General features: G+C 46.4%; 1 protein-coding gene across 1 annotated transcript in view; it reads right to left on the minus strand.

The window, feature by feature from the left end:
• The window catches only part of FAM131A (family with sequence similarity 131 member A), a 55,704-nt gene extending 39,823 nt beyond the window's left edge, over positions 1-15,881 (minus strand). Inside the window, exon 1 of the mRNA XM_061634520.1 lies at positions 15,726-15,881. The gene's annotated coding sequence lies outside the window, so the exon portion shown is untranslated. The remainder of the gene's footprint in view (positions 1-15,725) is intronic.
• Between the last annotated feature and the right edge of the window lie 1,660 nt (positions 15,882-17,541).

Consider the following 17,541-nt stretch of genomic DNA (forward strand, 5'->3'; position numbering starts at 1 on the left):
TTTGTTTATTGCCCTGGGCTCTTTCTGGGAGGAAAGGCAAGATATAAATTTAATAAATAAAAAACAAACCCTACCTTCTCTGACTGATACCAAGCCTTGGGTGTGAGAAGACGCTTGATATTTAAACTAGCCCATTAGGGCCAAGCTGCTCTGTTCTAATTTAAGCCTTACCAACTCCTGAAATTAAAAAAAAAAAAATCTGGTAGCTGGATAGGACTTGGGGGTGGAGCCAGAATGCTTGAGGGGATGAACGGAGTGGTTTTTGACAGAAGGGGCGGGGTCCAGTGGAAGAGTTTCCTGCTCACCTAACGTGCACAATTTTTAAAAAATAAAGGTGGCAAAGGAAACAAAATCACTTGTTTTTCCAGCTGCAGCCCCAAAGAAAACAAGCACGAAACAGCCCCAAAGCCAAAACTTGATGAGAGCTGTTTTTTGTCTCCTTGGTGAGCTGTTAACTGTATTTGTAAGGAGGCAGAAGCAAATGGGAAAAGCACCAGACTGAAGGCAGGAAAGAGACACAGGCTCTGGCGCTGAGTAGATTTGTAAGCCAGATTCAATACCTGGTTGATCAACATATGATTAATCACCTCCATTTTAGCTGATGAATCAAAGGATTAAATTTAAAGACATTGTCATACGGCCAATTTCTCAGTCTAGGTGCCTTTTTGAGCTATTGAAGGAAGTGTGAGGTAACTTCCAAGTTAATAAGCACATGCTACCATGCGCTGAAGGGAAGGCAATCTTTCTTCTTTAATTCCATACTTATGACAGGGACACGGCAAAATAGCACAAGGAGAAATAAACAAATGTACCATGAACTCTCAGCCCCATTGATTAAAATTTACCTTGGCCAAGCAAAATCGAACCTTGATTAATTCGCCAATTGAAGCTTTAATTGAGTCATCTATCAATTAAGCCGATAAAAGGTTGTAGCCGTCTTTTTTAAAAATAAAATAAAACGAAAGTCTGAATATATAGTTATGTGCCCTCCTCACTTGCCTGAGAATGAAAACAGTGTTAACGGGGTTTCCTTTCATTTAGATCACAGAAGCACTGGAGCCACTTTTGTAATAGTACCAACCTTACAGATGTACAAGCATGTCTTACTGACAGCAAGCAGCCTTCTCTGAACAGCAGGTTTCCAGGGAACAGCTGTTGTAGCTGCCCACCCAGTTTCAGCTAACACTAGCTAGACCAGGGAAAGCCATGGTGGTGGCCTCTGGACGTTTTGGACTACATCTCCCTCACCCCTGATTCATTGGCCGTGCTGACTGGGGCTGATGGGAGTTGGAGTCCAAAACATTGAACCTAAGAGCAAAAGAAGAGCCTGCTGGATCAGGCCAATGGCTCCTCTAGTCCAGCATCCTGTTTACACAGTGGCCAACCAGGTGCCCATGGGAAGCCTGCAGGCAGGACCTGAGCACAAGAGCACTCTCCCCTCCTGCCGTTTCCAACAACTGGTACTCATAGGCATAGTGCCTCCGACAGTGGAGGCAGAGCATAGCCATCGTGGCTAATAGCCTTTGATGCTGCTGTTGTTGTTATGTGCCTTCAAGTCGATTTTGACTTATGGCGACCCTATGAATCAGCAACCTCCAAGAGCATCTGTCGTGAACCACCCCGTTCAGTTCTTCTAAGTTCAGGTCTGTGGCTTCCTTTATGGAATCAATCCATCTCTTGTTTGGCCTTCCTCTTTTTCTACTCCCTTCTGTTTTTCCCAGCATTATTGTCTTTTCTAGTGAATTGTGTCTTCGCATGATATGTCCAAAGCATGATAACCTCAGTTTCATCATTTTAGCTTTTATCCTCCATGAATTTTTCTAATCCTCTTTTAAATCCATCCAAGTTGGTGGCCATCACCACCTCTTGTAGGAGCGAGTTCCATAGTTTAACTATGCGCTGTGTGAAGAATGACTCTCATTTGTCTATCTTGAATCTTCCTGCATTCAGCTTCATTGAATGTCCACAAGTTCTAATGTTATGACGGAGAGAGAAAACCTTTTCTCTATCAATTTTCTCCATGCCATGTGTAATTTTATACACTTCTGACTCGCCTTTTCTCTAAACTAAAACGCCACAAATGCTGCAACCTTTCCTCACAGGAGAGTGACTCCATCCCTTTCATACTTTTGGTTGTCCTTTTCTGAACCTTTCCAGCTCTACAATATCCTTTTTGAGGTGAGGCGACCAGAACTATATACACAGTATTCCAAATGCGGCTGCACAATAGATTAGTATAATGGCATTATATTGGGAGTTTATTTTCAGTTCCTTTCCTAATGATCCCTAGCATGGAAGTTGCCTTTTTCACAGTTGCCGCACACTGGGTCGACATCTTCATCAAGGTATCCACAAATACCCCAAGGTCTCAGGCCTGGTTAGTCACCGCCAGTACAGACACCATGAGCTTACTCGCCTTTTCTCTAAACTACAAAGCCCCAAATGCTGCAACCCTTCATCATAAAGGGAATTGCTCCATCCCCTTGATCATCTTGGTTGCCCTTTTTTTGAACCTTTTCCAACTCTACAAAATCCTTTTTGAGGTGAGACAATTGGAGGACACTAATGCTGGCTACCTGTGCACTAGACACTGTTATCCCTTTTCCTGCCTCTGTCTAACTCCAGACTTTCTCAACCCTCTCACGCTGCCTCTGAAGGGTGTCACTTTCTGAAGGCAGTCAGGAAAAAGATTCCCCCAGCAATTAAGGACCATCAGGGTTATTTTGTTAAATCCTGGAGGACTCACTGAGAATGTATTGGTGATCAGCTTCACAAAGGATGGCCACCCAGCAATATATATATATATGTTATGATTACTGTGAGTGAGTGGAAAAGGTAAATAGACATCAGTACATCTTCACAGAAACATGGACCATCTATAAACGCTACTCCCAACTTCTTGAAAGATTCCACCAACGCTGCCTCCGGAAAATTCTGCAATTGACTTGGGAAGATAGGCGGACTAATGTTAGCATATTGGAAGAAGCAAAGACCACCAGTGTAGAAACAATGATCCTCCAACATCAACTTTGCTGTACCGGCCATGTTGTTCGAGTGCCTGATCACCGTCTTCCAAAGCAGCTACTTTACTCCCAGCTTAAGGATGGAAAACGGAATATCGGTGGACAGCAAAAGAGGTTTAAAGATGTTCTCAGAGCTAATCTAAAAAAATGTAACATAAGCATCGAGAACTGGGAAGCCTTGGCCCATGAGCGTCCCAATTGGAGGTCAGCCATTATCAAAGGTGCTATGGACTTTGAAGAAGCACGACTACAGGGCGAAAGGGACAAACAAGCTAAGCAGAAGGCACGTCAAGCAAATCCTCATTGTGACCATCTTCCATCTGGAAACCTATGTCCTCACTGTGGGAGGCTGTGGGAATCCAGAAGTGGCCTCCACAGTCACTGATGGACCCACTGTTAAAGACCTTATCTTGGAAGACAATCTTACTCGGCTACGAGTGATCGCCAATGAAATGAATGAAATGACACCTTCACATGCAGACGAGGAGATTTTGCACATTGCCCATCCCATCCATGTGCATAGTTACATGGAAAATAATGAGGACACATGGGCTTTCTTAATCTGTCCATGTACAGATTGACCAGTCGCTGTACATATTCTCAGCTTGAGGACAATATGTATGACTTCAGCAATGTTCAAAATGTCTTTGATCGCATGCTCTGACTTCCCAATAATGATTATCTCTATACTGATGATCGTATCTTTTATTGACCAGACAGGCAGTGTGCAAAATCTCCCACTGAACTTGTTGGTTTACACAGCTCAACTAGAGAACTCTGGATCTACCAAGGGTCGGACTCCGGCATCACACCGAGGCCTTTCCAGCCTTCATGATTTCAAACAGGCTGACTGAAGGATCCATTTTCATGAATGATTTGCAAGAATGGGTAAACAACACATAAGTTGCAGCAGCTGGAAATGGTGGCTGGGAAGTAACATAAAGCGGGAGAAAGTACAAAAGGGAAGAAAAGTTAGCTGGCCTAAGAGTTCCATTAGAAATGCAAAAGAGAGAAACACCCCATTGGATCAGACCAAGAGACTATCTAACCCAGTGCCCTGTTTCTAACACCTCCAGCCAGATTCCACCAGCAGCTTAAAAGCAGGGCATAATGCCTTCCTAACAGTCTTCCTTCTTTTGTTTGCCTTGGCATCTGGTATTTGGAGGTACACTATTTTGAGTGTGGCGATTCCATTGAGAGAAGGTGGAGTGCGCCTGATGGACAGATCTTGCATGAGTTTGTTCAAAAAGCCATCTCTAAGCTGGTGAGCAACACAGCTTCTTGCAACAGCAGGGGCAGCTGGTCAGTAATGGCAAATAGGGCCGCGCCCTCCCAGCAGCCCATCCCCTCCAGCAGACAACATCATGACTTTATCATGCATCTGCCTGGAATGAGCTGAGACAATTGACAGGATCTTCGGTTCTGAGCAATCATTCCCTGCCAAAAAAAATAAATAAACATCCCATATCGATCTGCAGAGCTTTCTAAACATGCCCCTTCTTTCTTCAGGGCACACTGCACAGACATCGCACCTGATCTCAGGGCAGGACTGGGGCTGTGAAGGGTGTGCTCTCTAGCTTCATGATCTAAGGGCCAGGAGCCTGAGCTGGAAGTGGATTCTGAAGCCTGAATTACAGTAAGCAGGGCCCACTCCAGATTCGAGTGGGTCCTTGGCAAAAGTTCCCTCTGGTGGAGTTCTTTCAATGTTGGTGGTCCCTGGTGGGTTTAGGCGGTGGAGGCAGCAGCAGCAGAAGCAGCCCTCTATTTATGTATTTGTTTTATATCTCTGCCCTTCCTCCCAGAAGGAGCCCACCAGGCGCCAGAATTGGCACCAGGCATCTGGATCTGGGACTCTGGGAGATATCATTCCAATTACCCATCACGCCCCAGAGCAGGGGTTCCCAAGCTGTGGTCCATGGGCGTCATTCAGGTGGTCCGTGGCATGTCTGTGGATCTGTAGTTGAAGATGGGAGATGGCACATCAATCCCGTTAAATATTCATATTGAATTTAACTGTACTCTTACTGCTTCTTTTATGGTATTTTATTGTATTACTCTTTCAGTTCTATAGAATTCAAATGCTGATACGGTAAAATACAATCTGTAAGAAATAAAGAAGCTATAAAAACACAATTAAAAGTCATGCGGGGTCTAGCGCAGTGCATTACAATTGCTACAGCAAGCAGAAAAGTCATTAAGTGATCCGCCAAGAACCTCAGAAATTTTCAAGAGGTCCGTGGAAGAAGAAAAAAGTTGCCCTGGGGCGACACCATGTTGGGGCCATTGTTGGAAAATGAAAACGGTGGCTGCCACAGCCAGCCTCCTGGTGTTGAACGGAGGCCTAGAAAAAGAAAAAAATTAAAGTGTATGTGTGGCAATGACAGCCCAAGAAATGGCCCCAGAGACAGAAGTGAGAGCTGTCCATAGGAAAGAACAGAGAAATCCAAGATTTTAATGTAGCAGAGTTTGAGCATCACTGTGTCTACCCCAAACTCCAAAATGGAGTGGGCACCCATAACATTCTAATGAAGACTGAGCATGCTCAGTGGGCACAGAATGCTGACTGGCTGTGAAGGGAAAATCTGGGGCGAGGGGGAATGGAATGGGGAGGTTGGAACCATGAACACAACCGCTCCATGCTGCATCATTTTGTTGCAGGGCCCTCACCACTTGTGTTTGATCGAATCAACAATGTATATGGCGCTTTGCAGAGTTCCCTAAGGAAAACATGACAGTCCCTGACTACAAGTAGATTATGTTCTTTTTTCTATTCTTTTTTTACAATGGAGAAGACAACAAAAGGAGGGGAAAGAAAGAAAGAGAGGAGGATAGGAAGGGATACATAACAGCAAAATCTTCACAAGCTGCAGGACAGGACTGAACTGAGGATGGATTCCTCCCTCGGCCATTTCAAAGCAGCGCAAGGAAGGTGGCGAGGACTGCTCGGCTAGATGTGCAGGAAGCAGGAATGAAAGGAGCCAAGGTGCACTGTGTTTGTACCAGCCAAGCTGCCAGTCCCTGAGGTGGAGAGACAGCTGGGTATAATGCACAAGACGCTGTAATAATTTTTATCACGGCCCTCAAAGGAAACAAATACATCTGCAGTATGTGTGGGGAGGGGGGAGAACGATCAGGAACAATGGGAGAGAAAACAGAAAGCAAGATAATGGATAATGCTTTAGTCATTAAAGTATCTTAACACACAGCAACAACCGCCCGGGCAATTTCCCACACGGCATGCCACTCGCTGCCATGCTAGCCTATTCAGAAAGTGCCTGCAACAGCGCAGAAAAGATTAAATAAGAGTGACGCTAACCCAAACAGCTGTCGTATGGAACGTGATGGAACCCGCTCTCCGTCTGGAAAGAACAGCTCAGGGCTTGTGGAGACAGGGGATGGGCCAGCTCAAAGCCACAAGACAAGAACGTCTTTGTAAGCCATAGCAAGAGACCAGAGTAGGGTGCAGACTATGGTTGTGCACAGATCTCCCAATCTAATTTGTGGCTCCGATTTGTAACTACAGATCCGGCCCAATCTGGTTCAGACTCAATCTGAATCCAGATCACAATCTAGATATTACAAATCTCCAGAAACTCCACTGATGTACATTGCAAACCCAAAATGGCCATGTCAGCCGAGCGCAGGTGTTCTTGCAACACTGTAATGGGAAAAACCACAAAGTGGAATTCTCCCTTTCCCCTGCACAACTTTTAAAGATACAGAAGACCTCTTGGTTACCAGGCCCGGCTTGGCTGACTTTCTCTTCTCCTAAAGATACAGGATCAGTCTCAGGCCCTGAACCTGTCAACCCTAAGCGCAAACAATTGCAGAAAGAAGAGACACAGAGGTACCCTCCCCCATCCCACTCAAAGCAGATACAGGGGCCTGAAAAAGTGGAAGATGTTATCATATAAAAACATGGCCTCGAGTTCTCATCCCTTTGTCTCACTGTCAGGTGACCAAGAGACAGAACCCAGGGCAGTCCTGTGCAGATAGCGGAACATTTGGCTCTCCATGGCTGCTATTTAGTTCTGCAGGACAAAGCAAATGGGCAGCATTCTGGCACAGTGTTGATGGGCAGGAGGACCAAACATGTTCCCTGCTCTACACACTGCTGCCTGGAGACTCTGCAGTACACAACTCCCCCTCTCTCTCCAGAGGTCCTGTCATGATGATGGGCACATTGCTACTTACTGTTCATTCCCACAGCGCTTTTCAACATACTGAATACTTTCTGGTTCTCTTCCTCTCACCTAGGAACACAGGAAGCTGCTTACACTGACTCAGACGCTTGGCCCATGTACTTCAGTATTGTCTACACTGACTGGCAACAGCTCTCCAGGGTTTCAGGCAAGGAACTCTCCCAGCCCTGTCTGGAGATGGCAGGGACTGAACCTAGGAATTCCTTCATGCAAGGCAGATGCTCTGCCATTGAGCTATGGCCCTTTCCCTAACAACAACCCTGTACTTGAACTTAAGATCCAGACATGAGGACAGCAATGCGTAAATAAATCTTTCAGGTCTCATTAAACTTTTGCCAATTGCAGCCTCAGGGAGGGTGATCCAGACCAGGACTGTTGGGGAGAGGAACAGAGGAAGATGTCTTACACTGAGTCAGACCATCAGCCCATCTAGCTCAGTATTGTCTGCACTGGCTGGCAATTTCAGATGGGGGGCAGACAGCCCTACCAGGAGATACCAAGGATGGAAGCTAGGACCTTCCACATGCAAAGCAGGTGCTGTACCACTGAGTTACGTTAACCCTTTCACCCTGTGCCGTGTTGTCCAAATGAAAATTGCCACCCCCCTCCAAGCTATTTGTCTCGTTCGGAAAAAACATGCATGTGCACAAGGAAGGCAATAGCTGCAGGGGAAGGGGGATTCTCATTGGGCAAATGGAGCAAAGAGAAAGGGTGAAAACATGCATCACGTTGCCAGTTCAGATAACAAAATTAAGCAGTCCGGGTAGTTATTCACGCATCACGCTGTCATATCTAAAATAAAAGATCCCCCTTGCCCAAAAACCTTCACTATCTGCAACATTTTTCGCCTACCCTGTAACATAAAATTCTCTGGGTGGCTTTCAATAAATAAGCAAAACCAACAGCAATTTAACAATTTAATTACAAAATAAACTGTAAATCTGTAAAATGAACATTGCATGTGGAAATGTGAACCGGGGTCTCCCCTGCCCCCCCCCACATACAACATTCCTTCTCATGCACCACAAACAGTGCCAGTTTGCAGCACCTTGGGGTCATTCCTAGCATGCAGACCTGCAGCGCAAGATGCAACTTCTTTGGGGTAGCGGTTGCCTCTAAAGGTTCAGGCAACAGGCTCAGTATATAAGGATGGCTGGGAGGATGCCGAGAAGGTGTGCAGAAGCGACCGAGAAGGTTAACTGGATCTCCCGCCCCACAATATACACATACCCAGGATTGTTGGGGGGTGGGGAATGCAAGGCATTTTGGGTCTATTCCCACAGCTCAATAAGCTACACATAGATTTATTTGCTCTCTCCATCTCTCCAAGTCCCTTTTCTGCACGACATTCAGCCTTTCAGAGATAGGCCCAAGCCAGACCTTCTTCAAAGGTAAAAGTGACCCTCCGGCAGATTCTTACCTGGTCGTTCTGGTTTCCCCCTCCCTACCTGGCATCAGCCCCAGCGGCTCATAGTCACAGCCAGGGGCTTCTTAGGAAGCAGTTCTGGACTTGTAGCTTGCAACAAGGTGTATTTCCATGGCAACCAGTCACCATGGACTGATTTCTCCGAGGATACAGGCCTGGCTTTGAACTGACGTCAGCGCAGCACAGGAGGTACTCTAACTAGGAAGCCAGGGAGACCATCGCAGGAACCGGGGTGGGTGAGGGGATGAAGGCAGGTCAAGGGGCAGGGAGCTTGGGCCTGGCTCTCTACGATGTGGTAAACCTGTGTCTGGGCTGTTCAGGCAGCAAGCTGGGGGCTCCATGTGAGTGGATGAATGCTCCTCCCTTCCATTATTTTAATCTTTTCAGACAGAAAACTAGCACGTCAGGGAGAAAGCTAGACTAGAGCTGTTCTCACCAACCTGCTACCTTTCCATGGGCAGGGGATGTTTATGTCTGGCAGGTGTGGGGAACTTTTGGACCCCCAGATGTTGCTGAACTAGAAATCTCATCATCTCTGCCCATTAGACCTATGCAGATCTACTAGATTCTTGCTCAGAACTTGGAGCCAAACTGGCACTCCAAGGCTTCAGGCAGAAGCCTTTCCTTTCATCCATGACCCAATATGTTTAACTGGAGATTCAAGGGACTGAAGCTAGGACCTTATGCGTGCAAAGTATGTGCTCTTTCACATCAGCAGAGTGGCTATGAAGCAAGCAAACCCATGCACTCCAAAACCTTTCTCACAGAAGCGTGTGAAAGGATGCACTGGGGCTGAGCTCGACTACCCCCTTAGCATGTGCGTGCAGTCAACGCACACAATTTTAAAACACATTAATTTATAAGGAGATTTGATGCTGGTACCTACTGCATACTTTCTACTTGTTTTCTCATTTTAGTATAGCTGGCTGCCCTTTCCCTCTGTACATATACATGTATAATACTTGCAATAAAGGGCAGGGTACCAAATTTGCAAATAAACAAGCAAGCAAACCAGCAAATATTTCTATCCTGCCTTTTTGAGTCCTAAGGGAGCACTCACGGTGACTCACATCATCATTAATAATGAAAAAATGCACCAAGCAATAACAATAAAAGTGTGTAATAACAGAAACGAAAATGAAGCAGTAGAGAAAAAAATTAAAACAACAGAAGTCAACCGCCCTCTCCACACACAGAGCTACCTGAAACATCAGGCAGCAAAACCTGATGTGGCAAAATATGAGGGGGGGGCAGAGGCAACTGAACATCCTGGAGCAGGGAGTCCCACCAATTTTACTAATTTTCACTCAAAAATTCTCAGCATTATTCAAAACATTCTGGCCATAAGTACAACATTCTGGCTACTGGGCTTGGTCCCTCCCACCCCCACCCCACCCCCTTTTATGCTGGCAGTACTATATACTGGCCGGACAGAGTTTCCAACTGCCTAGACATCTGGTCTGCTCCTGTGCTATACACAGAGATGTGATATGTAGAAATGAGCAGGTGACAGTTTTCACTGCGGCAGCTAAATATGATCACCGGAACATTGCTGCTATCATCCTGCCGCTAAAAGGAACCTTTCCAGGAGCCCATTCAAAAGTTGGCACACCTACAGCCCACTCAGCTCTTTGGCTATGGGGGGGATTTGCATAGGCATCTAGGCATACTTTCCAAGTGATCTGAGGGCCGCATTCCCTTCTAGACAACCTTGCAGGGGCCACATGACACTGGTAGACAGGGCCAGAGGCAAAAGTGGCAATGAATATTAATTTAAACTTAGTATAGTAGGCTACCTCCTACGCACATTCAAATACCTTCTCTATCCTCCATCCAGGCACATGAGAGGCATGGTAAGAATTCAAGGACACAGCCCACCCAGGCACAAATACTCAAGGCGGGTATGGAGCAGGGCTGTGAAGAGATCAGGGCTGTGAAGGGGAGATGCGGCCTTGGGGGAGTTCCAAGGGCCAGACAGAGAGATTTGGAGGGCCACATTCATCCCACAGGCCTGAGGCTCTCCAACGCTGTTCAACTACGTAGCACACTGCTGAAATGGTTTCCGCCCATTTCACAAAACAACACTGAGCCTTCCTAAGAACATAAGAGCCTTACTGGATCAGGCCAGTGGCCCATCTAGTCCAGCATCCTGTTCTCACAGTGGCCAACCAGAAGCCCTGATGGGAAGCCCACAAGCAGAACATGAGTGCAACAACCCTCTCCCTGCTTGCAGTTGCCAGCAACTGGTATTCAGAGACATACTGTCCCAATACTGGAGGTAGTACATAGCCATCGTGGCTAGTAGCCACTGAGAGCCTTATCATCTATCTAACCTCCCGTTAAAGCTAGCCAAGTCAGCAGCCCTCGCTACATCGTGTGGTGATGAATTTCATAGTTTTGCTATATGCTGTGGGAAGAAGACCTCATCTCCACTATACGTTTAAAACAGTATCTATCATACCACTCTAAAGAGCCGTGCTCTCCCCCAAAGAATTCTGGGAACTGTAGTTAAGGGTTCTGAGAGTTGTTAGGAGACTCCTACTCCCCTGCAGTTTCTAGCAACTGGTACTGCCTCCACCTATGGAGGGAGAGGATAGCCATCACGGCTAGCAGCCATTGATAGCCTTTTCTTCTATGAATTTGTCTAATCCTCTTTTATAGCCATCCAAGTTGGTGGCTGTCACAGCTTCCTCTGGGAGCGAGTTCTACTGTTTATGCGCTGCGTGCAGAAGTCCTTTCTGGTATCGGTCCTAAATCTTCCGACATTCAGCTTCGTTTGATGCCCACAAGTTCTAGTGTTATGAGACAGGGAGAAAAACGTCTCTCTGTCCGTTTTCTCCATGCCATGCGTAATTTTATACACTTCTATCATGTCACCTCTGACTCGCCTTGTCCCTAAACTAAAAGGCCCCGAATGCGGCAACTTTTCCTCACAAGGGAGTCGTTCCATCCCCTTGATCATTCTGGTTGCCCTTTTCTGAACCTCCTTTTCCAACTCTAAAGTATCCTTTTTGAGGAGAGGTGACCAGGATACGATGGGGAAGGGGAGAACCATGTACACCACCTTGAGTTCCTTGGGGGGAAGGTGGGATATACATGTAAGAAAATCATCCTCACCATCCTCATCAATTAGAGTTTGAACTGCTTTCAGTCTTCTTTTGCTTTTCGTCTCTCACCTCCTCTCTCTCTCCCACCCCCCATTTAGTATATTTGATGCTCTGGTATCCTCAAGTAAATAAATAAATATAAGATGAGAAGCAGTCATAAGACCAACCCACAATCTCTACTTGCTAAGCATTTGCTCTGCACCCCAAACCTGAAGAGCATGGTGTGCATGGAGTCCACACGCTCTCTTGGCTTGAATGGTGGCAGGGAGTGGGGTGGGGATAAGTGTGAGCCTCTCTTTTTTCTTGTACACCTCTGATGTCACTTGGAAAGTAGGTGCACTACACAGAATCCTACTTAGCATCATCTTCTCCCCTCCTTCTTTGCTGAAGATTCACAAATGTCGCCTCTGACTCGCCTTTTCTCTAAGCTAAAAAGCCCCCAATGCCGCAGTCTTGCTGGCCAAGAGACAGAGATGTAAGAAGACCAGTCTTGGGGAAACCCTTGCTCTCTTCTAAGCAGGCGGCTTAGATCCCATGAGAGCACCATTATAAGCCTGAGAGCCCATCCTGTGGCATCTGGTGGGGCTTGTCCTCAGGTAAGCATCCGCACAGATCTTGCAACCCTCACGTTTTCTTCTGGTGCCTTCTGGAAAGCAGGACCCACTCGCCTGCACTCCAAGCAACAGTGCCAGGGAAAGAACATCAAAGAAGACAAGCGAAATCTGCCGTTTTCGGGCACGCAGCATCTGTGCAATTGTTTGCTGGTGTTGCCATAGCACCCAGAGTAGCCAATCCGAGATTAGGGCTCTCTTGCTCTGGGCCCTCAAACAAATGTGTGGGAAGGACATGGCTCCCTGCCAATTGGAAGCTGCGCCCGTCTAAGAAGCAGGTCAACCTGCTCATAGAGACAAATCAGGCATCTGGCTGGGGGGGGCAGAATTCCAGGGGCGCCTGCTTTGGAGAAAGCCAAGCACTGCTTGAGCTTTGGGAGGTGCGTAGGGACATCAGAAGATGCGTGAGTCAGACCCTTGGTCCATCTAGGTCATTACTGTCTACACCGACGGGCAGTAGCTCTCCTACCTAGAAAGGCTGGGGATTGAACCTGGAACCTGCTGCCTGCAAGGCAGATCCGCCACCATTGAGCTCCGGCCTTGCCTCTGCGCACAGGCAGCTAAGCAGCTATCAGCTATCTGCTGAGTGATCTCCCCTGCATCCCAGGGGACATTGTGGAAAGGTTTCTGACCTTCACTGGAGCACAGAGACCGTTGTAAAGGGGGAGGAGTCAGACATTCAGACATCCCTTCTATGCCCAGTCGATCACTGCGCTCTGCAGATGAGGGCCTCCTGCAGATACCATCTTATCAGGAGGTCCATTCTGCACAACATAGGAATTCCCTCCCCTTAAATATTAGACAGCCTCCATCTCCGTTATCTTTTTGGCATCTATTGAAGACCTTCCTCTTTCAACAAGCCTTTTAAGTAGAGACCTTACCCCAGTCTGTGTCTGTGTGGAATATGTTTTTAGACCTTTTTAAAAATAAAAATATGTTTTTAACCTTTTTTTAACAAAAAATGATGTTTTGAAAACTTTAAAAAATGTTTTAAAGATATTTTGTTTTAACATATTTTAAAGTCTGTTTTTATGATGTTTTAAAGTGTTTTTAGTGTTTTTGTTTGCCACCCTGGGCTCCGGCTTGGAGGAAGGATATAAATTAATTAAATAAATACATTCAAAATGAAAATGAGAAAACATCAGTCAGACTCTTGACCATTTGATGTGCTATTGCGATGCTGCTTGGCATACAATAAGGCATCCATAGAGGGTGGGGGAAATCTCAGGGAGCAAAACAAAACAAAGCCTCAGTCCTTGGGTCAGCCCTGAAAAGAAACCAAAGAAGACTGTAAAAGACTCCAGAACTAAAATCCTAAGGGAGATGGTGGAGAAAGTGTTGGGGAGAGAAGGAAGAAGAAATCTGAGCGAGGAAGACAGCAGAGCAGTCAAAACAGCACAGGAAGGGACAAAGTACTGATACAAAAGCTCCATCGAATGGTCTTGTGTAATCTTACAAATGATCCTGTCTCCTGCAGGCAGACCTCCGCAAGATTTCTCTTCAGACAAACTGAACAGCTGCCCAATCCTCTACTCCACTGTTCTTCAACCTTGTAGTCCAACATCATCTGGGGACCCAACTCCCATCATCCCTGACCACTGGCTAAGGATGATGGGAGTTGTAGTCCAACATCATGCGGAAGCCCAAGGTTGAAGAACACTGCTCTGCTCTACAGAGATTGATGGGCACAGCCCATTCCTACGCTGCACACTCACCATACATTTAAAGCACACCCTACCCCCCAAAAATCCTGGAAACTGTTGTTTACCTCCCACAAAGCTGCGATTCCAAGCACCCTTAAACTACAGTTCCCAGGATCCTTGGGGTGGGGATGTGCTTTAAATGTATGGTGGGTACCTCTGAAAGTACCTTCAATTTAGAAACAAAAACCTCTTCCACTTTTTGTGCCACTCAGACTCTGGGCATCCAAGGACTGCCCCCCACCCCCAAAAGGCAAATGCCATGCTAGGGATCACTAGGAAAAGGAACTGAAAATAAAACTGTCAATATGACCAACACAGATCTATGGTGTGATCACCCCTGATACACTGTGTCCAATTCGTCTCACTGCTGCATCTCAAAAGGGCTGTTGTAGAGCTGGAACAGGTGCAGAAAAGGGAAACCAAAATGACCAAGGGGATGGAGCGACTCCCCTGCAAGGAAAGGTTGCAGCGTTTTTTGGGGGGGGTCCATTTGGGAAAAAAGGCAAATAAGGGGAAATGTGTTAGAGGTTCATTAAATTACACAAAGAGTGGAGAAAGTGAATGGAATGAGATGTGCTTCTCCATCTCTCATAACGGTAGAACATGGGGTCAACCAATGATTCAGGGCAGACAGAAAGACTTCTTCACACAGCACATAGTTAAACTACGGAATTCTCTCCCACGAGAGGCAGTGATGGCCACCAACTTGGATGCCTTTAAAAAGGGATTAGACAAGTTCACGGAGGACAAGGCTAGCAACGGCTACTAGCCACGATGGCTATATCCTACCTCAGGGATGAGAAGCAGCATGCTTCCAAATACCTTCAAGTACTTGAAAGGTTGACACACAGAGGAGGGCTGGGATCTCTTCTTGATTGTCCCAGAGTGCAGGATGTGGAATGATGGGCTCAAGTTACAGGAAGCCAGATTTCAGCAGAACATTGGGAAAAACGAATTGTTAGAGCAGTACGACAGTGGAACCAATGACCTAGGGAGGTGGTGGGCTCGCCAACACTGGAGGCATTCAAGAGTTTATTATTATTAATAATTTTAATAAAGTTTATTATTATTATTATTATTATCCCTGACCACTGGGTGGAGCTGATGGGAGTTGGAGTCCAACAACATTGGTGGGACACAGGTTCCCCATCCTTGCTTTACAGGATTCAGGAGTACTCACAGATTCCAGGAACTGAAACCTTAAATTCATCTGGCATGCATGTGTGCACACACACACGGCCCACTATGATAAGGTTGCCAACTTTTTTTTTTACTGGCCCCCTGCTCCTGTGCCTTTAACTACCATAACAACAGTGAATAGAGCACACACCCTTTGCATTCATCAGATTCCTCACTTACTCTCTAGCATTTCCATTTAGAAGTATCAAGTAGTACGTGAAATGAAAGACCTTTATCTACCAAGGACTCTAGGGCAGACGTGGGGATCCTTTGGCCCTGCAGATGTTGCTAAATGATAGCTCTCATCATCTCTGGCTATTGGCCATGCTTGCTGCGGCTGATGGGAGTTATAGTTCAGCAATATCTGGAGGGCCAAGGTTCCCCACACCTGGAGTAGGAAAACAGTCTGACCTGGTATGATGCATCTTCCTAAGTTTCTCTTATCTGCAGATGTTTACAAGTGATCATGCTTACCTTTGTGCTGTGAAAAGCTTCACCCACTGATTTCTGCAGACCAAGCTGCTGTTAAAAGGCACAGGAGCAGGCCAGTCAGCAGCTTTCTTTGGTTAGTTGGCAACCCTATGTGCTTTCTGGCGCCATAGGAAAAGTCATAATTCTGGCCAGGCCAAATCAGGAACCTACTATTTTGACTTATGAGCCATTTGTTTAGAATGCTAGGAGCAGTGACCTCCCAGGTTAGGTGACTGAATTAATCCCAGCTTTTGAAACAAGGCTCCTCCCAGAATGCGTAAAAACAAAACTGCTAACTTTGCAAGGACTAGGGCTACAGAGATTCCTTAATGGTCTGATCTTTAACAGCTGACCGCACTGGGTAGAGTCACTGCCTTTTCTTCCTGACAGATACTCTGTGCCTTTAACAGCTGCAGTGGGGGAATGGACTGCCTTCAAGTTTATTCCAACTTATGGCGACCCTATGAATAGGGTTTTCATGGTAAGCGGTATTCAGAGGTGGTTTACCATTGCTGTCCTCTGAGGCTGAGAGGCAGTGACTGGCCCAAGGTCACCCAGTGAGCTTCATGGCAGTGTGGGGATTCAAACCCTGGTCTCCCAGGTCATAGTCCAACCCTTTAACCACTACACAACACTGGCTCTCAACAGCTGCAATAACAAGGCAAAACCCCCGAAACAAACAGGTATACCTTTGCCCTTCAATGCATCTCCAGTTTGGGTAAAGTTGCACTGGTTGAATTTCCATCATAATGTGCTCTTATTAAAGACACAGATGCTATGTTAGGGGAAAAGGCAGCCCCTCATACTGTTGCAAGTGTGGGGAACCTTTGGCCCTCCAGGTGTTGCTGAACTACAGCTCCCAGCCTCCCTGGCCATTGGCCATGCTTGCTGGGGCTGTCGGAGTTGTAGTTCAGAAACCAAAGGTTCCCACACCTGTGCTGTTGTCAAATATAAATCCTGAAGGGCTTGCCATGGGAAGCAAGGGTAATGTAGCTTTCCCTCTCCCTCTCCCTCTCCCACTCCCACACCCACACCCACACCCACAAAGTTTGGCTCAACATGAAGCAAACCAGAGCCTGGAAAAGTTACTTTTTTGAACTACAACTCCCATCAGTCCCAGTCAGCATGGCCACTGGATTGGGCTGATGGGAGTTGTAGTTCAAAAAAGTAACTTTTCCAAGCTCTGAGCAAAACTGAACCCATCCCTGTTACCCACCCCCTGTCTTCCTTTCCTCTGATGACTGCTTCCCCCTTTGACACCTTTTAGATTGTAAGCTTCTCAAGGCAGGGACCTATCTTTAGTGTGAAACATCTTGGACATTAATGGTACAATATAAATGCTAAATAAGATCTGCAGCAGCTGTGGGAAAGGAGAATTGCCTGTTAAGGATCATTAGGAAAGGGACTGAACTGGAAACTGCCAATATCATAATGCCATTACACAAATCTATGGTACAGCCCACCCCGCCCGCCCGAATGCTGTATACAGTTCTGGTCACCACACCACAAAAAACATATTGCAGAGCTGGCAAAGGTTCCAAAAAAGGGCAGCCAAAATGATCCAGGGGATGAGCAATTCCTCTATGCCGAATGATTACAACCTTTAGGACTTTCTTAATTTAGAAAAAAAAGTGAGAGGCGGGATGGAACAGAGAGGTATAAGGTTATGCCTGGTGTAGAGAAAGCGGATAGGGAGGAGTTTCTTTCCCTCTTGTATATTACTAGAACTTGGAGACATCTGGTGAAGTTGAACTTTGGAAGGGTCAGGATAAACAAAAGAATGAACTTTGGCCCCATCTCCACTATACATAGGCAGTAT

This window comes from Rhineura floridana, chromosome 7, assembly GCF_030035675.1.
Source record: "Rhineura floridana isolate rRhiFlo1 chromosome 7, rRhiFlo1.hap2, whole genome shotgun sequence".
NCBI classification, from domain to species: domain Eukaryota; kingdom Metazoa; phylum Chordata; class Lepidosauria; order Squamata; family Rhineuridae; genus Rhineura; species Rhineura floridana.